The sequence below is a fragment of the Panthera leo genome, chromosome B3 (genome assembly GCF_018350215.1).
Source record: "Panthera leo isolate Ple1 chromosome B3, P.leo_Ple1_pat1.1, whole genome shotgun sequence".
Taxonomy (NCBI): Eukaryota; Metazoa; Chordata; class Mammalia; order Carnivora; family Felidae; genus Panthera; species Panthera leo.
Window position 1 is genome coordinate 43380350 of NC_056684.1, and position 10182 is coordinate 43390531.

Sequence of the window (10182 nt, forward strand, 5' to 3'; positions counted from 1 at the left end):
TTTTTTTTTTTTTTTTTTTTTTTTTTTTTTTTTTTTTATTTATTTTTGAGACAGAGAGACAGAGCATGAACGGGGGAGGGTCAGAGAGAGGGAGACACAGAATCTGAAACAGGCTCCAGGCTCTGAGCTGTCAGCACAGAGCCCGACGTGGGGCTCGAACTCACGGACCGCAAGATCATGACCTGAGCCGAAGTCAGCTGCTTAACCGACTGAGCCACCCAGGCGCCCCAAAAGACAGTCTCTTTAACAAATGGTGCTGGGAGAACTGGACAGCAACATGCAGAAGGTTGAAACTAGACCACTTTCTCACACCATTCACAAAAATAAACTCAAAATGGATAAAGGACCTGAATGTGAGACAGGAAACCATCAAAACCTTAGAGGAGAAAGCAGGAAAAGACCTCTCTGACCTCAGCCGTGGCAATCTCTTACTCGGCACATCCCCAAAGGCAAGGGAATTAAAAGCAAAAGTGAATTACTGGGACCTTATGAAGATAAAAAGCTTCTGCACAGCAAAGGAAACAACCAACAAAACTAAAAGGCAACCAACGGAATGGGAAAAGATATTTGCAAATGACACATCGGACAAAGGGCTAGTATCCAAAATCTATAAAGAGCTCATCAAACTCCACACCCGAAAAACAAATAACCCAGTGAAGAAATGGGCAGAAAACATGAATAGACACTTCTCTAAAGAAGACATCCGGATGGCCAACAGGCACATGAAAAGATGTTCAACGTCGCTCCTTATCAGGGAAATACAAATCAAAACCACACTCAGATACAACCTCACGCCAGTCAGAGTGGCCAAAATGAAGAAATCAGGAGACTATAGATGCTGGAGAGGATGTGGAGAAACAGGAACCCTCTTGCACTGTTGGTGGGAATGCAAATTGGTGCAGCCGCTCTGGAAAGCAGTGTGGAGGTTCCTCAGAAAATTAAAAATAGACCTACCCTATGACCCAGCAATAGCACTGCTAGGAATTTATCCAAGGGATACAGGAGTACTGATGCATAGGGGCACCTGTACCCCAATGTTTATAGCGGCACTCTCAACAATAGCCAAATTATGGAAAGAGCCTAAATGTCCATCAACTGATGAATGGATAAAGAAATTGTGGTTTATATACACAATGGAATACTACGTGGCAATGAGAAAAAATGAAATATGGCCTTTTGTAGCAACATGGATGGAACTGGAGAGTGTGATGCTAAGTGAAATAAGCCATACAGAGAAAGACAGATACCATATGGTTTCACTCTTATGTGGATCCTGAGAAACATAACAGAAACCCATGGGGGAGGGGAAGGAAAAAAAAAAAAAAAAGGTTAGAGTGGGAGAGAGCCAAAGCATAAGAGACTGTTAAAAACTGAGAACAAACTGAGGGTTGATGGGGGGTGGGAGGGAGGGCAGGGTGGGTGATGGGTATTGAGGAGGGCACCTTTTGGGATGAGCACTGGGTGTTGTATGGAAACCAATTTGACAGTAAATTTCATATATTAAAAAAAAAAAAAAAAAAAAAAGCTGCTTGGACCTATATCCTCTTTCTTAAGACAATGAAAAACAGAATCTGAATTAATCTGAGCCCAAATCACTCATATTTGTTCACCACAATCAAAGCAGAGAATAGGAGAATTTGTGCAGCCTTGGGCAAGGAATCTCTAAGATCATGCTACTTTAGGCACCCCTACTTCATTCATGAGTTGGGCTGACCCTGAGTCAGACAGTGATCAATATAATTATTTAGCGTCTGAGTTTATCACATACCAAAAAAACCTCTGGTGTTCAATGATTTGATTTCCAGCATTAGTATACACATGATTTCAGTGAAATACAGGGTGTTATTTAGGGAAAATATTATATGTTAATACACCTGCCTTCCCAGAACTTAACACATTACCTGGCATATAAGCCATTCAACACATTATATATTGAATGAATGAAAACTTTTGTCATCCTAGGACAGAGAGTGGTTCGAAGGTGTGATGTACAAGTGTACTTGAGAAACAAGAGAAAATGAAGGAAAAAAAATTCATGCTTTGCCATTATTTATATCTATTGTCCAGAGGCATGGGAACCTGAAGAGAATGCAAGCTTAGGGCATCAAAGCCACAAGAGGAAGAAATGGCAAGACTAAAGCCAAGACTGTGATCAAGAATTTCTATAGGTATAGAGGGATGAGGCTGTCTAAGAAAATGGCACCAATTTGGAGAAACCCCATGTGTGAGAAACCAAGAGAAAGTTCCAAGGAAGAGAGAATCTAGGAGAGAAGCATATGGCAGAGAGCCATTCCAGAAGTTTCATGGGACAGAGACAGAAAGATCCCCAGCTCTCTTTATTTCAGGGACAGTACCTTGTTGGAGAGCCACATAAAGAGAATGTGAAAGTATTGTCATATAGATGAGTTCAGCCTTTGACAGGATAGAATTATGGGCCCTATATTTGGGAAGAAAATAAAAGCCCCTAGCATTGTCATTTGTCAGTAGACTTTTGCCAGCCTTAGTGGAGGTACAGAGAAGTTGAGGAGTCATCCAAGAGGGAGACCAGGTGAGATGACACAGTGACTTGCCTCTCTAATTTAACTTATTCAAAGAACCACAGAGCATTACTGCTATTATAGGGAGCTCTACACAGGCCACTGTGTTTTGTCCTCTAGACTAAAGCTTCTCAGGGTATAATATGCAAATAAATTGCCTCAGAAGCTTGTTAAAACATGGATGTTGACTCATTGCATCAAGAGTAGGGCCCTAGATTCTCTCTTTTTTTAATTTGTTTTAAGGTTTATTTATTTCTGAGATAACGAAAATATTTAAGGTTTATTTATTTTTGAGATAGACAAAGCACAAGCAGAGCAGGGGCAGAGAGAGAGGGAGACAAAGAATCTGAAGCAGGTTCCAGGCTCAGAACTGTCAGCATAGAGCCTGACACGGGGCTTGAAATCACAAACAGTGAGATCATGACCTGAGCCAAAGTTGGACACTTAACCAATTGAGCCACCCGGGTGCCCCTAGATTCTCATTTTTAACCAGCTTCCCAGTAATGCCAATATTGCAGGTCAGTTGATTAGTCTTTGAAAAGCAAGGCTCCAGAGGATGTGTTCAGGATATGACACTAAATTAACTTGATGAGTGGAGGTGGAGCTATTTAAAAAAGTGAGGAACACCTGGAACTAACTGAACAGTGATGACAAATGGAAGCATCAAAGCTACATGGAAAAGAAAATATATTAGTGGGGATTAGCAAACTGTCACTTGTTTTTTGTAAATAAAGTTTTATTAGAGTACATGGCCATTCATTTGCTCTGTATGAAAATGTACTGGAAATAAAGATCCCATAGTCTAAAAATTCCAAAACAATTACTATCTGGTCTTTTATAGAAAAGTTTATTGATCCCTGAGCTAGAGACAGCTGCTTCAGTCCACTACATCATGAGGTGCTCATAAAAGAAAGAGGCCTGTTTGCTTCCTCGTTAATGTTCATTCCTACAACATGCAAGAAATAGAAAGCCTCAGAACTGGAACCAGAGCCAAGGAAGGTGAATAGAGTGTACATTTGTTAATCAGAGCTGTGTTTACTGTGTGCCCAGTCCAAGGCGTAGGCCTTGTCGGGAGTATAAGAAAAGTCAGAGCAATGTCTTAGGTTTTTGTTTTTGTTTTTATTTTTGTTTTTAAATATAACTTATTGTCAAGTTAGCAAACATACAGCGTATACAGTGTGCTCTTGGTTTGGGGGATAAATTAACGTGATTCATCGCTTACATACAACACCCAGTGCTCATCCCAACGAGTGCCCTCCTCAATGCCCATCACCCATTTTCCCCTTTCCCCGCCCCCACCGGTGCATCAACCCTCAGTTTGTTCTCTGTATTTAAGAGTTTCTTGTGGGTTTGCCTCCCTCCCTCTCTGAAATTATTTTTCCTCTTCCCTTCCCCATGGTCCTCTGTTAAGTTTCTCAAGTTCCACATATGAGTGAAAACATATGATATCTATCTTTCTCTGACTGACTTATTTCACTTAGCATAATACCCTCCAGTTCCATCCACGTTGCTGCAAATGGCAGGATTTCATTCTTTCTCATTGCCAAATAGTATTCTATTGTATATATAAACCACAATTTCTTTATCCATTCGTCAGTTAATGGACATTTAGGCTCTTTCCATAATTTGGCTATTGTTGAGAGCGCTGCTATAAACATTGGGGTACAAATACCCCTGTGCATCAGCACTCCTGTATCCCTTGGGTAAATTCCTAGCAGTGCTGTTGCTGGGTCATAGGGTAGATCTATTTCTAATTTTTTGAGGAACCTCCACGCTGTTTTCCAGAGTGGCTGCACCAGTTTGCATTCCCACCAATGGTGCAAGAGGATTCCTGTTTAGTTTTAAGAAGCTTAACATCTAGTTGAAGCTGATTTTCCCTTCTCCATCCTAGTTTTTCAGTAGATCCTTTTGAATTTGAACAAATGACTAATCCTCAGGTACTCATGAGAAAACAATTCCTCCATTATGTCACCATTTAAATAGAATGCATTTTGTCATGTTTACTTAGATGTTCTTTTAATGTAAACATTTTAAAATCAGTAACAAAGTATATATGCAATTTGGTATTATAATCTATATCATAAATATTCCTCCATGTTGCCCTATAGCTTTAAAAAAAATTTTGAGAGAGAGAGAGAGAGAGAGAGAGCATGAGCAGAGGAGGAGCAGAGAGAGAGGGAGACACCGAATCTGAAGCAGGCTCCAGGCTCTCCTGTGTCAGCACAGAACCCTACGCGAGGCTTGAACTCACGGAGTATGAGATCATGACCTGAGCTGAAGTCAGATGTTTCAACAACTGAGCCACCCAGGTGCCCCTAAAAAAATTTTTTTAATGTTTATTTATTTTTGAGAGAGAGAGACAGAGCACAAGTGAGGGAGGGGCAGAGAGAGAGGGAGACACAGAATTCAAAGCAGGCTCCAGGCTCTAAGCTGTCAGCACAGAGCTCGATGCAGGACTCAAACCCAGGAACCATGAGATCATGACCTGAGCCAAAGTTGGAGGCTTAACCAACTGAGCCACCCATGTGCCCCACCCTATAGCTTTTATAATATTCATTTTTTGTAGCTGTATAATGTTCTACCAAATGAGCACCATAAATTTACTTAACCTTTGATATATTATTGGAAATACTTATGTCTCTAATAGCTTAAACATCTAATACTTGAAATAATTTTGGATATATAACATTTTCTAAGTTTTGGTCTCTTAGGATAATTTCTCAGAAGAACAATTATGATACCAAAAATATAAATACCTTTAAGGCATGCTGTGTGTATTTTGAAATAACTTTCTGGAAGGATTATATCAATTTACATTTCTATCAGCAATGAAAAAGCCTTCTAGTTTTCCCGTGCACTTACTAAAATAAGGTATCATTATTTTTGGTTAGTTTGACAAATATTATATGACAATTATGGTACAAACATAGGGATGATTTAATCCTTATGCCTGAACAGAAATTTCTATTATCTCTTCCATCCTGTACTTGAATGTAGAACATGAGTTGACATTGCTCATTTCCCTTCATGGAACTAGAAACTGGAACCTTCTTATGGTATTATTTGCTCAGGAGTCTGACTAAGGTATGTCTGATTTGAATCACGTCTAAGAGTTTAGTTAATTTGGTTCTAAAAAGAACTCTTAATAACACCACCACTTAGAAGGTGCTCTCAAGGTATGATCCCTGAAGTGTTAAATTGAGGTTTCAATATGAAAAGAGGAAACAAATAAGAAAAGACAGAGTAAGCCACATTCAGTTTTTATAATATCTCATATTTATACAAGCTTTTTTACTAAGCACTTATACATCAATTATTTCACTGGTGGAAATACATCATAAATTCATCTGTTGGTGGGATAAGCACTGTTACTTTGAGGGTGAAGAAGCTAAATAGAACAAAGTTTATAAAGGTTAAGTGACTTGCCTAAGATTACAGAACTACTTATTCTGAGATTGACCCAAAACCTAGAATATCTATTCATTAACCCATCCGTTCACTTATTGATTAATTGGATAAATATTTATTGAGCATGCTGTATTGCAATGCTAAATCCTGATATGAGAGCATTGACAAAAATAGAAATGGTCCTTGCCCACACAGAGTTTATTGTCAGATAGTAGGAAATAGACAGGAAAGTACTCAATTACATAATACCTAAATCCACCAATTATATAAATTAAATTGTGGTGAATATTATAGAGGAAGAAAATAGGGAGAGAATAATGGAAAGCTATTTTATTTAGATAAGATGGTCAGAGAAAGCCCCTATGAAGAAATGATATACAAGCCAAGATCTAAAGGATAAGAAGACTTCAAACAAGTGTGTGTGTGCGCATGCACACATGAACATTCTAGATAAATCCTGATGTCCAAAGCCTCTGAGATAGAAAAGATCTTAACAGATTCCAGAAATGTAAAAAACATCAGTCTAGCTTTTGCAATTTGCAATAAAATACACCAAGTGGTAAGTCCCACCAAGCTCATAAAGCTTGCAAGCAGCTTTTATTAACTAGTTTTGAATATAAATAAACAAAAAGAGCAGACATCTTCAGAATATCTCCAAAATGAAAGAAAAGAATAATACAATCTAAAAAAGGGAGAAGCAGGGGAAAGAACCTCAAAATCAAATGATAATTAATATTCTTAGAATGGTGAGAAGTGGTATGATATACATAACAAAGGACAGGATGCTATGAAAAAAGAACAGGAAATAAGTAAGAATTTTTGAAATTGTAATTTGACAATCAAATTTTTAAAAACAGAACAGTTGAAAGATGAATTAGAGGAAGTCTCATAGATCATATAAAAGCAACAGCTAAAAAGATAGATAATAGGCAAGAAAAGAGAAGATAATCAGCAGATTAATGTAAGAAACTCACTATCCAACTAATTTGATTCATTAAAAAGTCGCCAAATTAAAAGACACATTTCTTGAGTGTAAAAGGCACCATTGAGTGCTCAGCACAATAAATGAAAAAGACCTGGTATTTTCCATTGTGAAAAATGGAGCTCAGAGACAGACAGAAGATCCTAAAATCTTCTAGACAGAAAGAAGATAATGACATACAAAGTAAAAATAATCAAGATGACATTGGACTTTTCAACAGCAACACTGAAAATTAGAAGAAAATGGAGCACTGTTTCAAAATTTTGATTGGATATGATTTTTCACATAGAATAAGATTCTAGGTATATTATTAACCCAAAAAATGAAGATATAATAAATCCCTAATTACAAGGATTCAAAAGGGTATAGTCTTTCTTAAAAAGGTATTGAATGTTGTCAACTATACTTCAGTTAAAGAAAAGAAAAAGCTATTGAAGAATAGTCTTTAGCAAAGTAAGGTTGTAAACCAAAAAAGAGAAAGGGATCCAGAGAAGATTTCACACAGCACAGGAGAGTGGTGAAGGGGAGTCATGAGATGTCACCTGTGCTGGAGGATCAGATTGGGTTGATGCAGAAGGGCAGGTGCTAAGGAGGTAAAACTCCAGGGAAAGATATGGAACTGTCAGATTGTCTGATGATTTTGATTTGGGGAGAAAAATATTAATAGGCATTTATCAGTATTGTTTGGCTTTTTAACTCTGTGCATATGCTTCTTTGATAAAAATTAAAACCAGTTTTGAAAAGCCACAAGCCACTGGACTGGATGAGATTGGTCATGGCAAGTGGAGAGGAGTTAAGATTGAGTCCTGAGGACACTGTAACCTGGAGGTCACAGACAGGGAAGAATGAGTATCGTGTGATGAGTCAGAGAGGGAGCATTTGAAGGATTGGTTGACTGCTACTGAGAAACTAAACAAGATGAGGATTGAAGTTGTCCATTTGATTTGGCATCCTGCAAGTCTTTGGAAACTTTGGCATGTACTTTTCCAGTGGAAATCATTGGTGAGGGGAAGGGGGGCAAAAGCCAGACTGAAGTGGGAAAAGTTAGTGTGAGACCACCGTGTGGACAACTATATTTGTGAAGACTTAGGCCATGAAGTCAAGAAATGAGGTGATAACGTGGAAAGAGCTATGAGGTCAGTAGAGACTTTTTATTTTGTTCTGTTTGCTTTTGACAAATATAGGAGATAATACAGCATGTTTGTTTATTGGTAGTGCTGATCCAGTAAGAGAGAGAAGACTGATAATGTGTAAAGAGGGAACATCTGAGGGAGGACAGTGATTGAGGGGAGGAAATCCAGGGTGCATGTAGAAGCGATTGGACTTTGATAGGCTGAAGGGCACTTTTTCCATTTTAACCAGACCAAAGAAAGAGAAAATGGGCCCCAATGAAGATTGCAGGTTTGGTGAAAGGAAGATGATTTTTCAATTTTATCCATGAAATGAGAAGTCATCATCTGAGAGTAGAGAGGAAGGAATGTAGGAGGCTTCAGGAGAGAAAAGGAGGTATAAAATAGCCCTCTCAGGGAATAGGTAAGTAAATCAACAAAAGAAAAATAAAAAGCCTGCTGGGCAGTTTTTGAGTGTCCATTTGAAGCTGGGGATCATGAATTTAAAGTGACTCTTACAGCTCTACTGCATTTTTCTATCCACATTCAGCAGCCTGGGTACAAGCTCAGAGAAGGAGAAGGTAGAGTTCACCAGAAGCTGGGGTCTTGTCTGATTAATAAGGTGGAGGGAGTGGGAAGCAGAGATTTTTGCAAAAGAAAAGAAGTAGAGAAGGAACGCTGGAATCTAGATGGCCAAAGGGAAGGTCGGGGTGGGGGGAGGGGTGGGGGGGGGGAATTGCTGTGCAGGAAACCTCCCTGCCCTGTGGAGTTGCAGTCTTGAGGGAAAGTAGGCATTTGTATGGTGAATTAGGGCACAATGTAATTATTTTTTCTGGGGTGGTAATTAGTAGAATGGGTTGCATGCTTGTGATGAGAACCTGTGGGGCTTCCCTTAAGGCTGATGTTCCAGGACAGGGCTAAAAGTACCAATATCTGAGTTATTGCCATCCTTCTTCAGAGCTCCCAAGGGAAATAATTCATTTAAATAAGAGTTGGCCTGAGGCACCTGGGTGGCTTGTCATTTGGGCATCTGACTTCGGCTCAGGTCATGATCCCACAGTCTGTGAGTTCAAGCCCTGTGTGGGGCTCTGCGCTGACAGCTCAGAGCCCGGAGCCTGCTTTGGATTCTGTGTCTCCCTCTCTCTGCCTCTCCCCCACTTGCACTCTGTCTCTCTCTCAAAAATAAAAGAAAAACATTAAAAAAATTTTTTAAGTAAGAGTTGGCCTAAAATTGACCCCCCAAATGTCTTCCAGCTCTAATACTCCATATGCTGTAGAAGCAAAGGTCTAGGCTATGGAGAAATTGGTGTTTCAGATCCTGTGGCTTCCATTTAAAAGGCTGTGAGAGTGCTCGCTTCGGCAGCACATATACTAAAATTGGAACAATACAGAGAAGATTAGCATGGCCCCTGCGCAAGGATGACACGCAAATTCGTGAAGCATTCCATATTTTTTTTGAAGAAGAAGACCAAAGCAGGAGGCATCACAATCCCAGACTTTAGCCTCTACTACAAAGCTGTAATCATCAAGACAGCATGGTATTGGCACAAAAACAGACATATAGACCAATGGAATAGAATAGAAACCCCAGAACTAGACCCACAAACATATGGCCAACTAATCTTTGACAAAGCAGGAAAGAACATCCAATGGAAAAAAGACAGTATCTTTAACAAATGGTGCTAGGAGAACTGGACAGCAACATGCCGAAGGATGAAACTAGACCACTTTCTCACACCATTCACAAAAATAAACTCAAAATGGATAAAGGACCTGAATGTGAGACAGGAAACCATCCAAACCCTAGAGGAGAAAGCAGGAAAAAACCTCTCTGACCTCAGCCGCAGCAATTTCTTACTTGACACATGCCCAAAGGCAAGGGAATTAAAAGCAAAAATGAACTATTGGGACCTTATGAAGATAAAAAGCTTCTGCACAGCAAAGGAAACAACCAACAAAACTAAAAGGCAACCAACAGAATGGGAAAAGATATTTGCAAATGACATATCGGACAAAGGGTTAGTATCCAAAATCTATAAAGAGCTCACCAAACTCCACACCTGAAAAACAAATAATCCAGTGAAGAAATGGGCAGAAAACATGAATAGACACTTCTCTAAAGAAGACATCCAGATGGCCAACAGGC

The 10182-nt window shown here is 39.2% G+C and overlaps 1 non-coding gene across 1 annotated transcript; it reads left to right on the plus strand.

Annotated features, from left to right (window-relative positions):
• Positions 1 to 9383: 9383 nt before the first annotated feature.
• On the plus strand, positions 9384 to 9490 carry LOC122223263. The gene has a single exon (XR_006204149.1). It is a non-coding gene; the product is annotated as a U6 spliceosomal RNA (small nuclear RNA).
• The last annotated feature ends 692 nt before the right edge of the window (positions 9491 to 10182 follow it).